This window comes from Cebidichthys violaceus, unplaced genomic scaffold (assembly GCF_023349555.1).
Source record: "Cebidichthys violaceus isolate CVI_PGR_0920_01 unplaced genomic scaffold, fCebVio1.0.p SCAF_34, whole genome shotgun sequence".
Taxonomy (NCBI): domain Eukaryota; kingdom Metazoa; phylum Chordata; class Actinopteri; order Perciformes; family Stichaeidae; genus Cebidichthys; species Cebidichthys violaceus.
The window spans coordinates 2,811,449-2,831,703 of record NW_027176528.1 but is presented as its reverse complement, the minus strand read 5'-3'; positions in this window follow the sequence as shown (position 1 = coordinate 2,831,703).

The following is a 20,255-nucleotide window of genomic DNA, read 5'->3' as shown; positions in this document are numbered from 1 at the left end:
ATGACAATTTCTAATCAACAGATACACATCAGCTCAATACTCCATCTCTGATCACTAGAATTGTTTTGTAAAATTTTTGGTAAGAGATTAAATGTTATGCTTTATTGTTGATTATTGAAATTACTCCTATATCCATTTTTAAAGAAACAAGTCATTTTATAAAGTTCATGAAGTCATAAAATATAAGTTTTATATTCAAATATACAATGATGCCACGAATAATAACTTTAAGTATAATTAAAGGTTCTTGGTAAAAAAGAAACATGTTTTCCCTACAAATGGAACAGCAGTTTCTGAAAATACCATTATGTTTGCAAAAAGATCAAACAACAGAATCATGCTGTTCACCTTTGACTCATTTAGGATTTACAGTAAAGCAACCTATGGCCAATGGTTGTGCCAACATTCAACAACTTTATACTGAAAATATTCCCAACACAATGTTATTCTTCTCAGAGAGAGACCTTGGTCACTGACGAGGAATATTTACACGAGGAAGACATCTATAAGAAGTGTGGGACACTTGCAGACAAACTACACAACGAGGCGATAGGGAACACAGACACACAAACACAGGCTTTACATGCATACAGGCTTGTATACTAGTGTTCTATATGCATACACACACACACACACACACACACACACACACACACACACACACACACACACACACACACACACACACACACACACACACAGTGGTGGGTGGTGCAGGAGGAAACAGACTAAAACTCCACATGTCTCCCTCTGTCTACCAGCCTGTCAAAAAGTGAGCTGTGAGGGGCAGCAGAGCAGTTGTGGCACAAATGGCCGCCGTTGTTTTATCATGGGTGAGTAACAAAAGTGGCATTGAGATGTACAAGGCCTCCCACACTGCTGCTAAACACTGTGTATGTGTGTATGTGTAAATCATACATGGTTAGATGGTTTTATATGTATGTCCATCTGTCTGCCGGTCTGCGAGACGGTGTGCATTTAAGGTATTGCATACATTTATTAAATATCAGATGTTTTGACCAGTCCACCTCAGATATGATAAGTCTTCTTCAATAAAAGAAAAAGCCAATGTTATCCATTCACATTTATTCATTTAAATGCTCAGGACTGTTAGGTCTCCCCCAGTTTCCCATATGGCTGAGTGGTGGGTCAGTCAGCCTTATAACAATGAAATCATTTTAATTAGTCTGGGTTTTAGTAGCAGGGTTTAGTGCCCCATGATAGTGTCAAAGCTTCCTCAGAGGCTTTAACTCGGAAGGAAACCCAGAATAGCAGAAAAATGGCTGAAGTTAAAGGTACACCATAACGTGTATAATAAAATCTGCTTCAGGCTACACATATCGCTCACTGTATCAGTCTCCAAAACGCCACACTGGTTGGACCTCGATGCAGGTGTTTCAGGGTCGTAACACTCCCCGTCCCGCCTCCTCCCAGATGAACCATGCAAACCGGATTAGCTCATCCTCAGATGAGAGGGTTACATGGTCCGATTCCACCGCTCCTCAACCTGACCGCAATTCAAAGGGCTGAGCATGGCATCTCCCGCTGAGGCGTCGCCATTTTGATTCAAGCCAGAAGGTAGGCGAGCGTCGATCGAAACCCTCGGTCTGCCTGATGTGTTTCTGATTCAGTTTTGGAATCAAGTGACATGTGTGAGTTGTTTCAGGGTCTGTGGTGGTGCTGAAACTGAATATATCACGTTGGTAAGTGTGGATCAATGTCACAGCAAAGTGACAAAGTTTTCCTTTAAATTTCTCAAAATAAGTAAAATAATAACTGCATAGTTTTTTGAAAACATTCTACAGAGGTGCAGCATTTGTAATTATTTCTTGAATGCCACAAAACAAAGCCACATTGTAGCTGGGATTGACAGTGTCAGTGAGCTTAAAACATATTGGTCTGTCTCTATAGTGTCACTGATAGTTTTACAGTCTTTAATTAGAGGCTCCAAATTCAGCACATCCTATCACCCAAAACACACTCCCACTTAAATCCATGAATCAGAATCAAAATCAGAATCGTTTATTGCCAAGTACGTTACACATAAGGAAGAATACCAAAACACACCAGCATTTTATTTGATTTCAGAGCAGCATCATAAAACTGTCTCCTCTACTCTATGAAAGGTTAAAGAAGCAATGAAAGTGACAGCGTTGGCATTTCCCCAAATTATCTGCTTGCAATCGCCTTTACCAAAGATTGTTGAAACAAATGGCAGGAGGGTTAACTATGTGTGTGCATGAAATCAAACAGTTTTTGCACCAGTAGAAGTACACTTTGCTAGAATTTACAGCTGGAATTAATCTGGTACTATATCTAAATATGATAAAAGAGATGAAAATACAATGTACTGTCATCAAAATCTGTTAATCACAACAGAGCTGTGACCCTTTTTAGGTTCTTTTCACTTCATCATCCTCTGGTGCCACACATGCAACAATCTTATAATCATAATGGTTTAGGATTATAAAATCTTGAAAATATTTCCATTTAGAACTTTTTTCTGCCTGAAAAAGTTTTATTGTATTGTACAAATGAAAGGCAAATGTGCATTCACAGTTCTAAATACAGGTAATTAGAGTAATAAAGGAAATAGAATTCATTTAAATTTTCAGAAGCAAGCTTAATTTTGAGTTCAAAAATGTATTTTGCTTTCCTCATTATTTGTGGTTGTATTTGCATTCTCATCGATAATTTTTTGTTTGTGTGAAAGTACTGCTTTGCTGTATCAAATGCCCCATAAATATGTATGAGTGACTGGGAGGAGGTTTCTCATCGCCGCAGCAGAGCCGACATTTATAGAGGTGTCAGAGATAGATAATCAAGGCGAGGGCTTCTCCGCATGAAATGAAAACACCGTTGCAGGAGCCTGTGTGCACCTCCTCTGGGTAATAATAGACTCACGCTGTGTTGTGATATTGAATCTTATCATATTCTTGCCTGATAAAAGGTTACATAGTGTTTACAGTGGAGGAGAGATGGACAGTAGCACTGCCACTGCAAAAATTACTGAGCAACAGAAGGTAGGATTCAGGATTGCTATCAGCAGCATGTAAATGACAGTGTTTTACAAAGAAACACACAGTGATAAAATGTATATATTTAATTGAAGCCAAGGAAGAGGACATAGCATGGGCTATAGCATATATCACAATACAGCAATCAATATTACAGGTCTGCAAATGTGTTTTCTTCTTCTTTACGACTGTATTTGAATATCCTGAACATGCACACTTAAACGAAAAATAAGAGATAACAGAATAAAATGTGTCACTACTCTCAAATCATTACTGGAAAATAAAATCCACATTTGAATCTAGCTCAGTGCTTTGTTGGATGGATATGTGGAACACACATGGATATTTAATGTCCAGTGCTTACATTGGATTATAAGCTAATGTACAGTAGTATCACATCTCAGTTAGGGCTGTTACAATTTCAGTTTTTAATACATGATTAGCCTCACTAAAAGAATACACAATGGCAATATTATCATGTTATCTATAGAAAATTTGAAAAAAATGTCAAATGGGTTGAATTATCATGAATTATCACCAATTCCGCAGTTTCAGTTCGATGGAGCTTTTTAGCTTCTTTCTGTTTACAGTTTTGGTTTTTACTTGGTCAGCCTTGTTTCCAGCAGCAGCAGGCAGCTGTTTTCAGTGAACACACTCTGATAATAAAGCCACTGTACCTGCTCAGCACCAAACTGCAGACGGACACAGTTAGAGACTAGCTGGTGAACATAGTAGATCATTTAGAGACAGATATAAAACCACAACAGAACTAAAAGGAGAGTGAGTACTATTCATCAGGTGGACAAGGACACTACTCCAAATGCTACTTCAACTTTAAAAGGTGATAATACATGTTTATCAATGTTGGGTTTGCAGCTTGTCCCCAAAACCATCAAATAATTTCCAAATGTTTTCTAAATGATCATTTAAATGATTTCTACGATCATATTATGATCTGTCACCATGGTATTTAGGTTCAGGCACAAACACAACTAGGTTAGGGAAAGTCTGTGGTCATTTTTCTGGGGAGAACAAATCAAAATTGGAAGATTCTGCAAAACTCTGCGTTATGTTTATTGCTAACTTTGTAAAAAATATTAATTTCCACACTGCCTGTGCATGGCACCTATAGTATTATACAGAAGTATACTTCCTGCACTGGGAGCGAACATTTGCAATGAACAGGCTGCGCATTGCTGGGTTGATCGATAGACAGGTAAAGTATACTGGAAGGCTGTGCTGGGCCTGAGGGGCCCAAGGCCACTGACAGATGGTTTCAGGACAGTGACAATGGTAGTTACTGGCCCCAGTGCACCATTATGACAGGCTCTAGTGCACGCCAGTTACCGGTTAAGAAGCACAAACACACACACCATTGTATCGTCGCGTCACACGATCAAATAGAGACTTGACATTGGACAATATCAACATACATATTACCCAGCAATCATCATTTCATATCCGTATATAACAAAACAATTTTTTTTTTAAATATTTGTTATAGTTTATGTTGAATTAGCACATTGTAATCGATACTGACTATTTTGCAAATAAAATAAAATACAATCGCTGACAGAGATGGGTTTGCCTATTTTAGAGTATAGTTATCCCCAATGGCTTCAGTAAATAAAACCAATATTGATCCAATGTGAATTTTGATTACAGAGCCTGTTTATCTCTCATCACGTTGATAAGGCCAGCTGTCTCTATTGGCCTAACCACCCAATGAGCACCAGTGCACCCCTGTTTTAGGATTATGTTCACAACTCCACGTGGAGCATGAGTAATAATCAATAGATTAGGTAAGGTTTCTGGTAAGGTGTTAATGTTTGAAATGAGTGTGATTGTATGTATAGTGCAGAGAAACAGAGTCAGACAGAGAGAGATGGAGAGTAGTGGCTGTGCTCATTCCATGTGTTCCTCAAAGAGTTCAAGTTACAACTGGGAGGCATTTTGGGAATGGAGCTCAGCACAGACCGTGCCTAACAGCTTTAACACCAGCAAGCGTCATGTGTGGTCCCTATGGAATTCTGTGTGTGTGTGTGTGTGTGTGTGTGTAAAAGAAATGGATTGCATATGTGTCTGGATCTGTACCTGTGTATTTAATTGAGGGAGTTTCAGCTATGGTACGTCAACGGTGTATGTTGAGTGCTTGTATACAGAATTAAAATCAACATCAATACAGACCAATACAGCCATATTAGGCATCCGATGCTAACAGGTGTAGAGTTTCTGTAATAAGATGAAATGCAGTGAAAACCAAAGCGACACAGTTGCTGAGGTTGTCAGTGTTGTTAAAAGGTGCTGAGCTGACAGCAGCATTGTAGATCATATGTTTCATTGCTGTGTATATGGATGTTATGTCAATGGCAATATGTTTGGACGCCAATGCATAGTGGCAGTTATGAAGAGAGTGTGTGTGTGTGTGTGTGTGTGTGTGTGTGTGTAGTAGAAATAAGACGAAAAGTCGTCCAGCATCAATGTTTAATTTTGTTCATTAAAATGATAATAAAATGATCTCTGTTCTATTGATGATAACATATTATATCACCTGCTTATTGTACTTTCATATGAAATTTAAAAAGACCAGAAAAAAGGCCATGTTTGCTTTTTCAAAGATTTACTAGATTTGTGTTTATAAGAGTTTGAATGCTTTTGTTATGCCCCAGAAAAATGAGGATAAATAATCACGAGAGTGATGTGATGCTTTTTCCTCAGCAAGAACTTTACTGCAATGAGGAAAAGTACACAATGTCAGAAAAACACCATCTTAGTGTGATGAATTTGAACTCTTTCATAACTTAATGGTTTCAGTAAATTGTCATGTTATTTATGAATGATCTTCTTAATCAAATCACAGATTTTAACATAACGGACTATGAAATTACCATTTCTTTGACTTGTAAAAGGGCATATTTTCCAACTTGTCACAAACTTGTTATTAGTATTTTGCAGTGGCGGGCCGTGCATTTTTTACCTGAGCCTTCTGTGCTGTCCTACTACAGTTGAACCATCTCCTAATAACCTCATTATGACGCCACAGCTACGAGTTATTATTTGTTTCTAGGGGTGTAACAATACAATGGTATTAAACCATTCGGTACAAGGCTTACAAACCAAACAATATGTTTGAATAATACTAGTACAATTTAAATTGTGGGAAGTATAATGTTTTTGGTGGACTACGCTCAACCTGGCAACATGCTGTCTATGCTGCCCAACACGGAAGAAAAACATTGTACTCTGGTGAGGCACGTGTGTTCTGAGACGCACACTATGCTAAATTAGCTTAGCAGGAAAACAACAGCAGCACACAAGCTACAAACTCTCCCCGCAGTGTTTAAGCAGCTGTTCCCTACTGATTCAAACAGGGCTAAAGCAATCGCCACACAATCTCCATTTCTCCAGACCATAATTCTTGCTTTGTAAAAGAAAACAGATACATAAATACGCACATGACGGGATCCTTCATCATTAACGGACAATGCATATAGTCAAAATCAACGTAATTAACACAATGACAAGAACAAACTCACAAGAATCAGTCACATATATATTTATATCACAACAAAGCATGACAAATCAATCCAGCAACACTATGGCGCTAAAACATAAAATAGCTATAACTTTGGGATTCTGTTTAGGCCAGCAGAGAAGGCTTTGCTGGCCCTGACGGCCCACCACTGGTATTTTGTATTTGTCATACTTATTAGATACAGACAATTTCCACAACCCAAGCTATTTAAAATAAAGATGCGTGTTTGCTGTTGGATAAATGATTTAAATAGAGATATGAAAGAACATTTTATTCTACAATCAACTCTATGCTACTTACAGGCCTAAAGCACAAAATGTTGACACTGATGTTGATTTGTACTCACAGGTCTGATAGACATGTTTGATGATGTTGGCAAAACGTCACACTGCATGCATCTCATCTATCTTGCCTGGGCCAGTACTTTCATTCAATACAAATGAGAGCACTGAATCCAGCTTCACACTTTGTGTAAAGGGACACTCCTCCAACAAAACCTGTGAATGCAGTCCTTGCAGCATTTGATCTCATGGCACCTCAACCAGCTGTTCGGTGGCAATGGCTGGCAGATCCAAAGAGATCGTATCACAGTTGAAAGGGTCAATCACAGAGTCAAACTTTTTCCAACCTGATAGCTTAACGCGCAATGCATTAAGGCACCCTTCCCTTACTACATATACATCTTTCCTGATTGTATCAACATGCAGTCTTGCGAAGTTCAAGTGTCATAAAACATAAATTAAGCAGATTACTCTTTATACATGTCTGCATTATAATTAGAAAAACTTTTACAAAATAAACTAGAATCCCAAAAATGGTTATCAAAAACTATTATTTTTTGCAACCAGTGTTGCATATCAGGCAACACTATGTGAGGTCCTGACCCTGAGGTTGGCAAAGGATTCCCTAAACCATGTTCAGTACGGCAATATGGCTGACTTAAAAATTACAGAAGACATCATACAACTCAGAGGTACTCCCCATGTGTAGAAATTGAACTAAATGTGTAAAAAAGTGCAATGTGTGAGATCTGGCCACCTGCTCCAAAAGAAAAGGGCAGTACTGGGTCCATACAGTTTTTGTGTTTACTGTGACAGTCAGCTGTACAGTCTGAGTATATTTTGATAGTTAGTTTATTGGATGAAATCCAAAGTGGTAGAAACGACCCATCCACCCCACAGCCAGGAGACTTCGGAGAGGGAGGCAGTGTTGTAATAACATAAATTCAGCCAGTGCAAACTCCAGCGCTGGGGTCTGATTCCCAGGGCCGGATCAGCAAACCGTTGCTGGCAGAATGCTAATTGCTAAAGCTAACAGCCGAAGGCCTGTCTCTCGGAGAGAAGTAGTCTCCTGGTGGCAGCAAAAGATGAAAGAAAAACGTTTTTTCATTTCTGCCAAATTGGATTTAATCCAATAAACAAACACTGACCTTGTACCTTCAATGTGATTAACAAGCCCTCAGGACAGTTCTTGGTCCACTCATGTTGGACAGAGTCGATGCTGCAGTGTCGCCTTTCCAGGTACAAGTGGTATTACAAGACAGGATGTGCTGGGGCTATCTTAGTATGTTCATTTAAGTAGATATCTCTGCAGCACAATACATAGATGTCTATGACATAAGACTGTAACCTCTTCACATTCTGTTGATGATATATGTTAATTTCTTAATGTTTTTAATGAACATTCTGGCCAAATATTACACATTGCACCTTCAACAGACAAGAGCCACATGTTTCAAATGTTTGTGAAATATCTTCTGATATGGCTACTCTACACACACACAGACCCTGTGTGAGAAAAACACAGCTGAGGTTCTTTAAGAGAAGGTAGATTATCGCTTGTTGTTATGTAATTGCAGTAGTGCCTTAATTAACTGGGCAGTGTGTGTAATCAGCCGAGGGCGGTGTTGAGACATATAAATGGCTAATAAATTACCGATAGCTGCCGTTGCAGCAGGTCACAAAGGCGCACATTACCTACAGGACACGACACAATTTATGAGAAGTATTGATGGACAGCCTTCATGTATGAGTTGCAATCTGCTAAAACAACTATCTATTAGAGAAGATCCAGGTCCCAGTGAGCTTAAATTCAGGTCAGGTTCATATCGAGCAGAGCAGCAGCAAATCTGGCGTCTATGTGGGCGATTCAGTTGTGGGTGGAGAGTGAGGAATACATAAAATTGTGGGGCATAATTCTCACTCATCGCTCATCCATTGGTTATATGCTTTTTAGCGAGGCTGAATGGCCGCCTTTGTTAGATCCCAATTTATCATCTGCCCGACTCCAGCATGAGGGGAAATTTGCTGCTTTTCCAGGGGACCCTCCAGAGTGCAGAACTGCACAGCTGGTGTGTATAAGCTGCCCGAGACACTGACTGATTAACTCACTGCAGGTGCATTTGCCAGCCCACGCAAGCTCCGATTCAGCAGCAGTTCCTCTTCATCACCAGCGTGTTTGAGCGTCTTTTATGAGTTTATGTTGATATATGCAGGAGCACATTGTCTGTAATACATGTGGAATGTGATAAGTGGGAATATCAAAGCTGTTTGGTGCAGACTTGTATAATTATTGTGTTTTTTGTATCTCTGTGTGCACCTTTTTCTGTGTGAGGAAGCTTGTCTGCTCCATGGTTGTGTGTGTGCTGTGTTTAAGTTAATATTTGACAGCACTCACTAATTCCAGCCACCCATGTCCTCTTCCTTGCCCACCAAATCATAATCTTTCAAGAAGCTGTATAGAACCAGCTCATGAAAACTATATCATTGCCCCAATTGTTCCCAGAGTTGAACTTTGGAAACCACTGCATGTGCACCTCAAAGGTTTATAGACTCTCTTAGTGGTAGACTTGGAGCCGGGGACTCCCATATGGAAACCATTACACAGTTGCAAGAAACAGATTTGCTTTCAGCTCCCCTTTTGGTGTGGAGGCGAGAGAGAATGGAAGGAGAGGTCAATCACGTTTTCTTGTAAACAGAGAAACCGCATGGCAAGAGGTTTGTGGAGCACACCAATTCCCGAAGCTTCAGGGTGCTGTCTGCAAAGGAGGAGGTGTGTGGCGTTGGTAAATGGAAGCAGTGACCCTGCAGAGGTCAAGGTCCAACACCTTACATCTGGATCGTATGAGACTCTTCTCACACAAGAATACAAACTAAAGATACCACCCATGCTCCTTCTGAGAACATCCACTTACAGAAAATATCTGACTTTATTTCATTTTAAAGTAATGATCAGCAAATTTGCAATATATATTTTTTTAATATCACATAGAGATGAAACTAGAAGTTCAGCTATCTTTGCCGGTTGTAGATGTTGGGAACGCAAAGGAGCGTGTTTGAGTTATCAGCATATAAGAAAACAAAATTAGTGACAGCAATAGAATTAATGTCAGTAAGAATATTAATGATTATTAATAATAACGGGGCACCACCCTGCGAACAGGGACCAATAACCAAACGATAAACTAAGTCACATAATTAGCATTCACTCACAATGGCAATAGTCAAAGTACTATTCCACATTCAGAGTGAAAAGTGAAGGTTTAAGTTTGAGCAACAGACCACATATCCAGCTATAAGCACAATACACATGCACAAAGTAATCACAGACAGCTGCTCTTTAAAGTATAACAGAGTTTATTAAATTCCAATAATAATGATCTAATCAACTAACAACTAAAACTAACAACAAAACTATACATTCATGAGCACGCTATCTAAAATCAACAAACGAGGGTAAGAGGGGAAGTGTGTGCGTGTGTGTGTGTATGTGTATATGCAGTGTGTGCATGCAGTGTGTGTGTGTGCATGTAGTGTGTGTGTGTAGGCGGGAGGGGCGAGAGAACAGCTCAGACAACGTATGATGTAATCTAAAACGTGGCGACGTCTCTCGCGAGACCACGAGATGGCGCGAGACTCTAAGGTGGCGGTAGACAATAGAGATCTCGTTATCTACACGTGTCTGAAGCCGTTAGCGCAACCTGAGCTACATGTAGCTTAACGCTATATGTGTGTGTGAGTTAGTAAAAGAAGAGAGAAAGCAAACAAAACAAAATAAATCCTCCAAAAAACTTAAGCAACACAAACAAAATAAGAACCACCATAGACTAAATCTGCCCAGACTCTATTTGCCTTACTATGAGTCGATTTCGTGGCGGTCGATGGGGCCCTTCTGAGTTTCTCTGCTGAGTCAGGCTACGCAGCTCCGTGCTGCGCGATGACGAAATTCTCTGTGTGTCAGAGATTTTTCCTATGGTTCATTTCTCGTCCTTGTAACCGGCATGGATCGACTTGGATGGGAAACAGAAGTCGTCTTCTTTCTCTGAAGAAGTTTGTTTCTTCCCTTCTGCAGAAAAATTGTAACGCTTCCTCTTCCAGGATGTGAACAAAAACAAAACAAAACAACCAAACAGTCCAGTAGATTCGTCCAGTGAATATAAAACTGTTTAACCTAGGATTTTCTTTTTAAGCAGCAATGTTACGTGTCTTCTTACATGCGAATTGAATCACATCAAATGGAAGAGATGGGGGATCAAGGCTGTTTTATGGAAACCGGGGCTGAGCCACGGGGGTCCCGGGGTGTCTGTGGCCCTCGTTCAATTAGATCGCAGTTTTGATGTTTTTTTGCTTTCGCATCTAAACATTCCTTGGAGCTTGCTCTTATCTGAACCTCAGATCAGGCTGCAGGTTGCTCTGCAAAGTAGGAAGGCCTGATTCCTTTGTCTCAAAGCATATGGTGAAGCCAAGCACATGGCCTCAACATATATTACAACTACTTTGTGGCACATTACAGTAACCTACATTCTGTAGGCTATCTATATCTGTTTAAGGTACGCAATCACTGGTGTACTGCATATACACACCTCCCGAATTTACTGTATCATACCTACAAATAAGGGGAGATACATCTGAGAGTCCATCTCTCAGACTAAAAGTGATGTGCTTGAAAAGAACTGGCCACATCTGAAGGGAAAAGTAATTATTGTTCCTAGTGACCACACTGAAAGGTGGGGCAAGAAGATGCAGACCCCCAACCTCTGCAATTACATACTTGCTTTCAAATCAAGGGCTTGCCTTGTGAAACTAGAAACATCAGAGTGTGTGGCTGCATGCGAATTCTTGCTAATGATATGCTTGTTGGTCTGTGTAGCCCTCAAGTTACCTCGATCACCTTCTCTTCCATCTTCACAAACATGGCAACTGGAGAGCCCAAGCATGTTTGAACAATTTAAAAAATCATGACAATTGAGTTCCACAGTCTATACAACAGCCTTCCTTAAAATGTTTAGAAATCAGAAGTAGCTTTTTATGCATATTGATGAGATGATAGAAGCTTGAAAAAAAAAAAAATAGCTAACGATAAACCAGGTTAGAGTCAGTTGAATTTAGTTTGACTTCATTTTGGCCTCCAGCGTTCAAAAGAGTAAAAAAAAAACCTGTCCTGTTAATTCTCTCAAGACAAATGTTTATTACCCTGCCAGTTGCTGTAAGGTATATTTGCCGTATGGTATCTGCCAAAAATGCAGAGGGCCATATGTGCTGCCATGCTGTTAGCAACAGAGCTGCTGTTACAAAACCTGGTGGAAACTTGCAGCTAAGACCTCTCAATTCCCAGAGGTAAACCTATGATACTTTGTCTCTGCTGAGTAGGACTCTTGTGTGGTTATTGTTCTTTTCACATAAATAAAAGGGATGTTGTCCGCTTCAGCATGCGATTCATCCTACCTTTTGCTATCCAACAGCGCGGTGAGCGTTGGATTTACAGCGTGGATGCAGAGAGAAAGAAAGCAAGGCTTCACAGTGCTTTACACCTTAACAATCGACCTTAACCTTCTGCTGCGCTGTGATAGTGGCAAAGGTCACGCAGAGATGGAATGAGTTTTAGGCTTTAGAACCAGGGCACGTCGGACCATGTCTAATACCGTTCAAGCCAGGGGTAATGGCCTTTACCTGTCTGCCCAGCCGGCACTGCAGCGCACAGACAGAAGATGAGATGCCGTCCTCCTGCTCTCTTCCTCACCTTGAACACCAGCAGACACCACACACTCTTAATGCCCTTACTTACACACACACACACACACACACACACACACACACACACACACACACACACACACACAAATATACACTCTATAGTATAGTCTTATATTCTCTCACCTTCTATATTAAAACACACTCCTACTCTTCCACGCATGTATGTGTAAAAGTAAACGCAGTGTACATCTGTTTTTTCACATACACATCTGCCACTCATTGTGCACACACATATGCACATACACATTCAGGACATTTATGTATTAAACATAAAACAGGTATTTACGCACACACAAATTCTAGAGCTTACACACATATATGCTTATTATTACTACACATTCAAATTGAATATACACAAGTATAAATATTGACTCAAAATCCCAGACAAGATACCGACATGTAAACACACATGCGCATATTCAACATTTTCAGACATTTAAATTCACACATTTAAAGCTGCCAGCCCAACAAAACTAATCAATGCTAGTTACTCTTATATAACGACAGGCAGCTGCACACACGCCACTTATAAGCTCTCAGGCCTGTTTGTAGATGAAAATAAAGACCAAGATATTTTTCTCAGGAGTGTGAGGACATAAGAAAATATCAGTGAATAAACTGTTCTGTTTAAGCCACTGTGTTTTGGTAGTTTAGTGGTCATACATTTGTTTGGTGCAACTTTAAATGTACTTATCACCTGTAATGTACTTAGGACTCATTATTTCCTCCAAATGTATATCCATACATTAGGTCCACTAAATGAACTCCATGTGTTGAGACCATAACATGTAGCTGAACGCTCCAGAAAGTTTCCGTTAAGTAACCTTGTGCAAAGAATTTTGTTTGGTCAGTAAGTAAGCTCAAGATCTTTGTTTTTCTGTTTTCTTTTTTTTTTTTCATTTGCATTTCTCAGCATTTTTGCTCTTGCCTTTTTATTGCCTTTTTAAACTGTAGTGGTATTTTATTGGGAACATGAATTTCAAGTAAGAATTTGCTTTAAACCAATCGTCCTCCTTTAAAAAAAACGGTACAAAATAACTAACTAATAAGAACCATACATATACAGATATATCAGATATGGATATTGCTTTCCCCATGCACATCCACAACATGCATCAACATGCAAACAACACAAAAACGCATTCAAATTAGGCCAACTGTGGGTTGAACAACTTCCCCACACACATCCACACAGCAAGCACCGACATGCTAGCTAACAATGCTGCAGCCGCTGATCTACAGCTGGTAAAAGGATCCTGCGCTGGTTCAGCTCAGACTTCACCTGAAGAGATTGAACATTCCTATGCCATCAGTCAGGACCTCAGCTACCTGTATGTCTCAATCCGCGCCGACGAAATGTATCACAAACCTCACCATCTGATAATTGATCACTCAGAAGTGGATTCTTGGGGCTACGACCAGGCAGTAACAGAGTAAGAATTGTTTACAAAGATAACATCTGATGACATATCTCTGTTTGTGCCTGTTCACACCAGATGTGTAGTGGATCAAATACCCATAAACAATAACTTTTCAATATATATTGTTAATCAAAAAGAAACAACTGGCCTCTGGTAGTATCTATAAACAATACATGCATATGATAACAGAATCTGTAGACAACAGGATAAGATTTTGGTATTGGAAGCCTTCTTGTTTCCGTTCAAGCAGGCTTTGGTTGCATGCAGGTATAGAAAGTCAGTGGGGAGACCAAAAGAGGCAGGATGCATGGGCCAAAATGCAATCTGGGAACATAGCGACTGATAACAGCCTTTTATTAGCTGTAATTTGCTCCTACTTGATTCTTACGTCTGAAGTTGCTTATTGGACTGTAAACACTGACCGGTGCACAGAAGAGGAAGTGGCCCAGATATCCGCTGGCTACACCGGAAGTCCAAAAATATTGGCCTTTGCCCCCAGAGGTTAAATTGTCATCAGACCGATAGCCGACGGTTTCTGAGATTTGGCTCTGACATTCCACTTCAGCGTACACTATGTTAGTGTTCGCTAATTAGGTCCTTTCCTAATGTTGTGGCAAAAACAAGCAATTGACTTGAAAAAAGTTAAGTGACTTAACATGACGTTACATTGATGCTGCTCACTAGCCTTCACAGCTCGTTCCATAGCTGTTGGTTACAATGTTACTCAACGTTGGACCAATTTCAAAAATTGTTGTCCCCATTCGTCACATAGACACAAAAACATTGGAAAAAAGGGTTCATGTTGAAAAATACCAGTTACCCTGAAAATGTGTATTTCATGACATCCACAGAAAAAATATCTGCTACAGTATACAGACTAAGCTATGGATGTAAAAGATGTAGTTAGAATTTGCATATCAAATTTCTATTTCAAAAAGCCAAGTATTCAGTTGAATAAAACATTATTTTTAATGTTTACGGAATACTTTAAAGGTGAGTGATCTTGTCTTTGATAAGTATTTGGTAAGAAAAAAGCCTACCACAGAACCACTAAATGAGTTCTCATTTCATGTCAGTCTAAAGTGATTAGCTTTCATGGGCTGCCTGTCCCTCGGGTGACTGTTTTAAAATGGAGGCTGATATCTTTTAAATGATGGATATTTTATTTGAGAATGAATCTTATTCCATTCTCCTCTGTAATAGAAAAGACTGCTATGAATGGAAAGTGTGTGTGTTCTGTGAGTCTTTATGCTCAGATCAGGCCTGACCCATTGGAGGCCATCAGAGGCTGAGGTTCAGCCAGAGGTCACCCGGCTACTGCCACCACAAACACCCAGGGAGCCTCGTTTCCATGTGTCACTCTAATGTGGCGCAGAAATGAAGAGCTGCTCACATCCAACCTTCTGTCTGCTGAGGCCAGACGCCAGGTTTGACAGGGACTGAAGGGGTAAGTGTGTGTGTGTGTGTGTGTGTGTGTGTGTGTATGTGCGTGTGTGTCAGTATAAGTGTATGTAGGGTCTATCTTAGGTGATGTTCACATCTGGAGCTATGCCAATTTTAATATGTTCTCCCATTTAAAACAGGTGTGATGTATTCTTATTATTTTAAACACGTAAAAACTGCACTGAGTCACATTTCTTAACTTTGGCTGTGGACACGTGGCACAAAATCATGGGACTTATGTTTGAAAACTCGCAGTGGAATGTGTCAGCACTCTGTGCTAACAAGTTCAGTCAGACTTAATTTGATGCTATAATGTCTATTATAGACCTCTAAAATTGTAAAAGGAACTTGGGTATTTTTCAACCTGGACATCCATAGCTTAGTCTGTTTGTAGCGACCATTTTTTCTGATGTTTTTGTGTCTATGTGACTAATGGGGACAACATTTTTTTTTAATTGGTCCAATGTTGAGTAACACTGTAACCAGCAGCTATGGAACGAGCTGTGAATGCTAGTGAGCAGCATCAATGTAACTTCATGTTAAGTCACTAAACCTCTTGAACCCTAACCCTATTTTTAGGCCCCTGCTCAAAAATTGCATACCCATACTAAAAAGACTATATCTCTGCAACCATAAGGTCTATTTGAATAATGTTGGTGTTACAATAAAGGGAACACTTGTAAAATTTGTTCAGATGTGTAACTATCAGTATATATGTTACTGGTAAAGAGTAAATGAAGATGGCACACAGCATATATTGAACATTTTCAGGTTCGCCTAAAAAGAAAAGCACTTTCAGGATTATTATTTCTTTGAAATGATGTAGATGAAGGTTTAAACCTCTCCCAAACTATAGCACAATATGTGAACAGTCTTTCTGCAAAGTTTGACTTTGATAAAGTGAAGCACAACAAAATTAGATAGGTTTTAGTACAGAGAGTTCAGACGAGGTCTCCATAATGTTCATTTTGGCATAATGTGTGCCATTTAAATTTTCTCATGTACCAAACTATATATTTCACTTGTATATCCCAAATACAGCAGTTTTGGCTTTGTATTGAAGGCCAGAATCCTCTCTGCACCCTGTCTGGTTTCAGCCCTCCCTCTCTACGCAGAGCCCTATCTCAGCTATCCATTGGTCGATTTCAGTGATTGACACCTCTTTCGGCGCGTGAGAGCTAATCGAATTGAGCAATACACACGTGGAAATGAACGACAGCACTGTTAGCCAATCAGAATCAGCAGAGTGCCGTTCTGTGACGCGTACTGGCTGTGAGTCACGAACATTGCAATTCGTGACTGGGCATCACCAAAGGATGCCCGGACTCATTTAAATGTAACACAGGACGTAGCTGTAATGTATCCGGTGAAACAATTACTGGCAAAATGATTTTATCATGGAGAAACGACTACGGTAAGAGAAATTTTACAACAATCGTTTGATGAAGCGATGTGTGTTGCTGTGTTCGTTGGCTCATATCTCGCTGATGCTTTGTTCTAGCTGGATTTGATGCACAGGTCCAGAATCCGTGGACTGTCTGCTTTCTTCTGAGATACTGTGTGTGCGTATTGCATAAAATACCACAGCGGTAGAGCCAGAAATGTGGCAAGTGGGTTGCCTAGGTGGCGCTATATGGATTTTGATATTTGGTAATAACTTTAGTTAGCTTTTGAGTTGTGTTTGGAGCATGTAAAAAGGGCTTACATATTATTGTAGCCCAGGCTCTGCTGTTTAATCTGAAGTATAACATCATTATATTCGTTCTTGATAAGTGCATTGTTATTCACTCTATACGCCAAACTTTCTCAAGGTTTTTTGAGGGTCCCTTAGGCTCAATTGCTAGTTTTTGCCACAAATTAGGAAAGAACCCTACAGAGAAATAAAATGTGTTTCTTTACCTTTTACTTGATCTGGTCCATTTGTTATTGTGTCCCACTCAAGGAGAAGCTCGTTGTGAAATGTGAATATGGGGCAGCAACAGGTCTCACTTCACAGCATTCTTCCTCTGTGTGCGGAGGGTCACAGCATCCACAGGAACAGCACCAGTCTCCAGAGCTTCACAGCCTTGCTGCAGCTGGTTCACTCTCCTCTGCCTGTAACCCCCCCCCCCCCTCTCTCTGTCTGTCTCTCTCTCTTTCTCTCTCTCCTTGTCCATTCTTCAATTTGTAGGGGTTCTTCATCCGTATACTCTGGCTCAAAGAAATAAGTGCAGCCATCAAATTCAAAGAGTTCATAAACTAAATATTCAGCCATGACATTTACAATCTTTAAATAACACTAACCCACGCTTTCTGTACTCCAACACAACAAACTCTGCCCAGCCAGCACTCTCCGTTCCACACTAGTCTTTCGGCAACATGTCACCTTGAGAGATTTCAGAATGAGATTGAACAAGATGCCTTCCATAATGTCAGACACTTATAATTGCAATCTGAGCCTGTCAGTGGTAAAGACAAACACTTTAAGTGGACGTAAATGGCGGTGCTATCTTGCCTGATAGGATTACACTGCAGCCTGTGAGCTGCTGCCATCTGCAGCACTGTGGCTCAATAATGGATAATTCCGTATTACTCAGTCAGATTCAAAACATGGGAAATCTGTAGCTGTATCTAATAGAAATGATAATAATAATATAATAAGAGAATATAAGAGATGTGGTCAAAGCTCCAGTTCGTTCTGTAATGCTCTCCCCTGGGGCAGCTAAGTCAGGTATTATATCACACCAAAGCTTGCCAAAAATATTAAAGATTGTCAGTTGTGTGAGATTAAAATGTAATAAACAGATTGATAATGTATCTTATAGCCATACACATGTTCTTCAAATTCAGACGGCAGCCTCCGGTTCTGAAAAGAGAAGCCAATGCCGAAGTGTCTTCAGCTTGCATTCTCTCTAAGCCTTAGCCAGATAATATTGGATGAGGTGTCATATTACTTTTTTAAGGATTGAGGAACAAACTCATAGTTCATTGCTGCATCCTCACTAATGCTGCCATATTTGCTGCATGCTCTTCTCCATTGCTGCTATGGATTGATACAGATTAAAGATAAAGCTTGTTGGATACATTACATGGGCCATTTTCATTTCCTCTCTGCAGATCTCCAGTGCATTGCCAGATTATCTTTAAACACAACATTTCACAGCTAGAAATCTGAGTTCTTGTGTTTCTGTGGTCTGCCAGGTGGCTCAGCATACCACACCACATTGCTCAATCTCAGAAGCTGTGTTCCATTTTCTCCCGAATCAAATACAAACAGAAACATTTCAAAGGACAGAAAAAAGACCACAAGAATATCATAATACTCTACATTGAACTGTTGGTTGTACAAGGCACTGTTCTAGGACACTGCTGAACTGGGTTGATACGTTCAAAATGTGGTATCATCTGATATTATGAGGAGCACATTTAACAAACACAACTTGTGGTTGTCCAAGATTTATTTTCACAGTGGTGAAGACATTGAAGTCAAGGTGAGGTGACGTATTTCCAACAAATAAATAATACAAACCAAAATCAGTAAAGTCACTCCACATCAAATAGCAAAAGAAAAATTTTCAGATCTATGGAGTTGCCCTGAAGGATTATATTGCCACGTGCAGTGTTCTTACTCAAAATTAAAAATGAATCTCTCTAATAGTCACTTAGACAAAAAGAGTGGGGTTATATGGATTAAAAACAAAGGAATATCTTTTTGAGAAAAAAAGTTCTGTGTCATTAGGTCCCCACCTCCAGCACTGGCAACTTGACCTATTTAGGCATCTCTATCGACAAAAACAGCACACACTAAACAACTCTTTGGTCAATAATGGTGAATTATAGACAGTACTTGTAGAGCGCTTTTCTAGTCTTCCACTACATGTCATCGTTCACCCATTCACACCCGTGATGAATGATGGCACCCATGATGGCAGGGGCTACCATGCAAGGTGCCCCCTGCCAATGAGGACTATCTAGTCATTCATACACCAAAGGAACAGCTGCGGGAGTAATTTGGGGTTAAGTGTCAAGTGTTAAGTGTCTTGCCCAAGGACACATTGACATGGACTAGTGGAGCCGGGGATCGAACCCCTGATCCTCTGATTGAAGGACGACCCTGCTCTACTACTGAGTCACAGTCGCCCATACCTGGTAAATCGTGGGTTTACCCAATATGACCCAGTGCCAGTGTTATGGTGTTAATAAGAACCCATAAATCCAACCTACAGAAAGTCTGTTTTGATCCTAGCAGTAATGTCAATAACACTAACCCTGGGTAAATTTTTAACCCACCTAACAAAAGGTAGGATACCTTCATCATCATGGCCTCGATAATAGTTACGTGGTCAGGGAACAACTGTGTTAATGGTCATTCTGATGATGAGGCTATGTTTTGCAATATTAGCTCTGCGGAATTAGTGACTTTGAAAAAATTCTGCATGTTTCCCTCCACAGGCGAAGCAGAGGCCTGAATTCCACAGCCTGGCTGGTTCTAATAGAGTCCGTTCTAAGTTATTTGGCACCGTAATGGCTTTTCATGTACTAAACAGAGGCTAAGGCACCAACATATGGCACTCTTTTTAATGGTGTGTCAAAGTTGCACAGCCTTTTTGATGTTCAGACCTCATTGACAAACTAATCCATCACTAGATTTGAGTGTTTTGCCCCGTCAGAGATGAATTTGATTGGAGCGACTGGAAATTATTGAGACTGTGAGACTTCTCCAAAGGTTTTCACATGTGCGGAACACATTGCATACAAATCTTAAACTCTGGGACAAGATTATAGCTTTACTGGCACAAGACTGAATCCAGCTCAGGTTGTCTCTGCT